The 5,407-nt window shown below is 39.8% G+C and overlaps 1 protein-coding gene across 1 annotated transcript in view; it reads right to left on the bottom strand.

Annotated features, from left to right (window-relative positions):
• Positions 1-5,153, bottom strand: part of LOC101861596 (carbohydrate sulfotransferase 1) — a 45,226-nt gene extending 40,073 nt beyond the window's left edge. The window contains exon 1 of the mRNA XM_013084989.2: positions 4,850-5,153. The gene's annotated coding sequence lies outside the window, so the exon portion shown is untranslated. The remainder of the gene's footprint in view (positions 1-4,849) is intronic.
• Between the last annotated feature and the right edge of the window lie 254 nt (positions 5,154-5,407).

Here is a 5,407-nt window from a genome sequence, read left to right as displayed (position 1 = left end):
GGGGTTATTATTTTTAAAATATATAATCTTAACACAGTCCTCAGACTGCCGCTCAATGATACAATCGTTAAAACGCGCTGCGCAATCTTGAGATTTCGTTCGCTGACCGGTAAATTACGCGAAGTTGCAAACCCGGGAGACATCAAAGTCATCCTCTAGTGAGCGAATTTTGGTGATTTCTGTGGTGATCACCCAGATGGTGATGAGGATTATGCAATGCCCCACTTTAAAATAGATATAATAATATTATTATGTAAGCGAAAATGTTAGCCCCATAAAGGTGAAAAAGGGGGCGTCGCGGCGGTTATAAAACGGGTAAGCAAGCACTGGTGAAGACGCAAGTAATTCATAAATCGATGGGCTCAAGATCACGGCAACGTAAATCCCCATTTTTTGTTTAATGAAAGAGGCTCTCTCGTTTACTCACCTGGTATACTCAGAACGGTTAATCATCGGTGGGACGGAGAATATTGACGCGTGTTTAGTCAATAATGAGAACATATTTAAAAGCTGAATACACAGTTGATCTCTTATTTAATTGAGGTTTGAGTAAACACTATACAACAAACTGAAAAACCAGCTGCAGCTGTGGCTATTCCCAGAAACTTGAGTAAATACCGCGTGACTGATAAACAAACACACGACGAATCATAATTATTATTATGCCGAATCGTCACCATAAGTCTCCCCTTCGACAACGTCTCATTGAAGGTCAGAAATAAACTTTTTGTTACGTATATTGCTGTTGCTTTTTGTTTCCTGCGTAGAATTTAAGGCTCGACGAAGTGGTTGACTGTATGGATGTCTGTGCAGCCGATTCATTACGTCGTCACGGAGTGGTTCGAGTAGCAATGCGCACGACCGTCACAGCGGCGGACGTCCAAGGTAGACGTACCAAACTATAGTCCAGATTTACAAGTGGAAAAGGTATAACCGGAGAATGTCTTTGTCGTGTCGAAAGAGAAAGTAGTTTAGTTTTAGTAGAGGTTTTATGGCGCTCGCAACTGCATAAGGTCATATGAGCGCCAGAAGATTAGAGGTATTACAAGAGAGTAACACACATAAAAAGAAGAAGGAAAGATATGGACGATAGATGTTTGATAGGAAAGAAGAAGCAAACCACACCAGAGCACCCACCAACCCCCCACAGAGAAAGTATGCACCTTGATTAAAGCAAAATTATAGGAGCATTTGAGTGTTTTTGTTTGTTTTTGTTTGTTTTTGTTTGTTTGCTTTTGTTTTGTTTTTGTTTGTGTGTGTGGTTTTTTTGTTTTTTTTAGTTTTAGCAAGAGCTTTTTATACAGCAAATACATGCATTCCAAAATCAAAGAAGTAAGTGGGATAAAAGGATCTCAAATACAGGATGCATACGATCAAAAGGAGGAGATATTTTAATGGACAACGGGGATCTCTTAAACAGATGGTCAGAATACATAGAGGAACTTTTCAAAGATAATAGAGGAGAAAAATCGGTAATAAAGAATGAAATAAATGGACAACCAATACTGAAAGCAGAAGTACAGGCTGCGATTAGAAAAACGAAACAAGGAAAATCCATAGGGCCAGATAATATTCCAGTTGAAGTGATTATCGCGCTTGAAGAACTAGGCACTGAAATAACAACAAAGTTCCTAAATGCTATTTATGACAGCGGTGAGATCCCAGAGGATATGATGAAGTCACTTTTTATAGCTTTACCTAAAACACCAGGTGACACTGAGTGTGATATGCATAGAACAATTAGCCTTGTGAGTCATCTTACCAAAATACTGCTGCGAGTAAAAATGGGAAGATTGAGAAAAAGTGTAAGACCTGAGATATCTAAAACACAATTCGGCTTTGTTCCTGACAAAGGCACCAGAAATGCTATATTCACCTTACAAATGTTAATGGAAAGATGTATTGAGGCACAGAAAGATCTGTATTTATGCTTCATAGATTATTCAAAGGTGTTCGATAAAGTTAGACATGATGAGTTATTTAAAATACTGGAAAAGCTAGACATAAACGGAAAAGATCTAAAAATTATCAGGAATTTGTACTGGGACCAAAACGCTGCTGTTCGAATTAATGGAGAATACAGTGAATATAAGCAGATCAGGCGAGGAGTGAGGCAGGGATGTGTTATGTCACCAGACCTCTTTAACATGTACAGTGAAACAATCCTTAGAAACATAGAAGAATTCCCAGGTCTCGAAGTAAATGGAGAAAAGATTAATAGCATCAGGTATGCAGATAACACAGTTTTGATAGCAGGCTCAGAAAAGGACCTTCAATTATTTCTAGATACTGTTGTAACAGAAAGTGAACGTAACGGATTATTGTTGAATGTAAAGAAAACAGAATGCATGGTAATATCCAAAAAATCAGCAAAGCCTAGTTGTAATCTCATTAGCAAAGGTGAAAAGATCAAACTAGTCCAACAGTTTAAATATCTAGGATGTATGATAACATCTGATGCCAAATGTTCCACAGAAATAAGACGGAGAATTACAATGGCTAAGGCTAGTTTCAATAAAAATGAACCCAGTCCTGAAAAATAGAAAAATCTCAATGAACAACAAAATGAAAGTTCTGAAATGCTATGTTTAGTCAACCCTTCTATATGGCTGTGAATGCTGGACAACCACTAAAGACAGTGAAACAGAAGAAGCAACAGAAATGTGGTTTCTCGGGAGACTGCTAAGAGTATCGTGGAAGGAAAAGAAATCAAATGAGGTAGTGCTTGATGAATGACACGTGGAACGCTCAATGTTAAAAACAATCAGGAAACGACAAATGCCGTTTTTGGGACACTTAAACAGACCTAAGGGTCTTGAATATCTAGCTCTCACTGGCAAAATTGAGGGCAAGCGAGGCAGGGGAAGGCCCGGAACAACATACTTCGGGAACCTAAACAAATGGGTAACAGGGAAAGATCAGGGAAACGTAGCTTTTTTGAGAGCATCCGAGCAAAGTATGAATGGAGAACCATGATCGCCGATGTCTGTCGCAGATCTGACACTGGATGATGCTGATGAAGAGCTTTGCGACGCTTGAAACACAATAAGACCATATATGTGGCAAAGATTAAAAGTGTATGACGCGGTCATCTTAACAGTATTTCACCAACACTTCGAGCAAATAAAATTCAACCAAGGGGACGTCAAGTTTGTCAGTATGAAGAAATCGACTCCCGTGTACGAGAAACGTCAAATTTTAACAATTCCATCATAAATAATTGAGTAAAACACAAAAATTGACGTTGACATAAAAATCAATCATAATATGTATCTATGTATTAAAGAACAAATTTATAGGAAACCGACATGGACAAGCAAACTAAAGGAAGGTCGTGATTATTCCGTTAGTATGCTGAAAGTGTTGGCAATCTCTCTGTCTGTCTGTCTGTCTGTCTGTCCCTCCCTCTCTCTCTCTCTCTCTCTCTCTCTCTCTCTCTCTCTCTCTCTCTCTCTCTATCAAGTTCACCGCTGGAAATTTTGGTTGACATTGTGGCATATTTCTGTGCCGATTCGTTGGACCTCCTATTCAACCTTGAGTTTCAACGGTTCGATAGCTTGTGTTTTCTTTTCGTAAATTTTACCTTTCATAAGCGCACCTAGGAAACATTGTATTTTGAATTGGTCATTTCTTAAAAGTATCATTTTTTGTGACAAACTTTCTATGGCAATTCCACCTTTTTAAATGAAATGATTTTTTATCAATTAATACACTTATCTGAGTGGTATCGAAATGAAATTCGACGCACGTCAAATAAATGAAGTTAGAGAAATCGGTAGGGTAATTCTTATCGTATTTATATCTTGGCACATGACATACCTTTCATGTTCATTTTTAAAAATGCATTTCTATATGAATTTACCGAAAAATATCGAACACCTCTTTCAATCGAAAATACCTGGAACTCTTTTCAAGATAAGGTGGTATTTATTCCATCAAAAAGAAGACCAAAAAAAAAAACAAGCTTTGAGACGGTACTATATATAACTTCACATATTCAAAACTGGACGAGTGTCTGATTCAACTGCGCGACATACATTGTAAAAGTAGGAGGAAGGGAAACGAATGTTTGATCAAGGTCTTTCGTTGTTTGAGAACCAGAAGTTGGGGAGAAGAGCAGGGAGCACTTATGTTTTCCTAAGGTAGCAAACATGAACCCTGAGAGAGAGGGAGAGAGAGCTCTCAGAGAGAGAGAGAGAGAGAGAGAGAGAGAGAGAGAGAGAGAGAGAGAGAGAGAGAGAGAGAGGGAGTGTGTGTGCGTGTGTATGTGTGTGCATGTGTGTGTGTGTGTGTACGTTTTCGCGTTTGCGTGTGTACGTTTGTGTATTTGTATTTGTGTCTGTGAGTGTGAGTGCGTATGTGTGTGTGTGCGTCTGTGCGTTTGCGTGTTCGCGTGTGTGTGTGTGTGTGTGTGCTTGTTTGTGTGTGTGTGTGTGTTTGTGTGAGTTTGTGTGCATGTTTGCGTGTTTCCGCTTGTGTATGCGTGCACCCAAGAGAGAGAGAGAGAGAGAGAGAGAGAGAGAGAGAGAGATAGAGCATGTATGTGTGCGTGCGTGCGTGCATGCGAGTGCGACAGTACAACACCTTAGCCTTTCAGAATCATTGGGTTTTGTTTTGTAAGAGTTTTACCACACTTGTTACACATACGTCATATTATAAGCGCCAAAGATTAGGAGTGATACAAAAGAGTCACATACAAAGAAAAGGAGAGATACGAACGATAGATGTTTTATGGGAAACAAGAAGTAAACCGCACCACAGCACCCGCCAACCATCCTCTTTCATTAGGTCTTAGCTTTCCTGGCGATCGTTATAAAAATGTTACAGCTTCAAAAAGATTGGTACTCACAATAGACCTGTTTGGTGGAAAAGCTGTTTTCTTGAGGCTGAAACCGGCTCTCGCGTTGCTCCTTCTACTTCTGTTTGTGTCTGCGCTCCTGAAAAATGCTATATGTAGCGCAGCTGGTTACAAACTTGGCCAACAGCTGGACGTTCTGTGTTGGAATGAGAGTAAAGTGTTAGAACTGTTATCGTCCGTAAATCAAGTACACGTAGATCCGTTTATGCAGGCAGCTTCCTTTCCTGTCCATAAAAAGCTCTCCGTTGTCAAAATGACCTGCTCTGTATTTATCGTAGATAGAGGGTTTCAGCTCGAGGCAAAGATAAAGGACCAAATTTCGGGAAATCGCAGCCAGCTCCCTCTTTATTATTACTCGGGTGCGCCAGCTGAGACCAGAGAACGCGCGTCTATCACTTGACCTGGAGGTTAGGGCTGGGCGATGAATGAGTCGCTTTAACAAAATTCGGAAAATATGTTTGTGCACCTCTTCGGCAAATAATATGTTATGAACCACTTTGGCAAAAGGGTTAGAACCACTTCGACAAACAGGTTAGAACCACTCCAACA

The sequence above is a fragment of the Aplysia californica genome, unplaced genomic scaffold (genome assembly GCF_000002075.1).
Source record: "Aplysia californica isolate F4 #8 unplaced genomic scaffold, AplCal3.0 scaffold00333, whole genome shotgun sequence".
NCBI lineage: Eukaryota > Metazoa > Mollusca > Gastropoda > Aplysiida > Aplysiidae > Aplysia > Aplysia californica.
The sequence above is the reverse complement of the archived record's forward strand: the minus strand, read 5'-3'. Positions and strand labels throughout refer to the sequence as shown.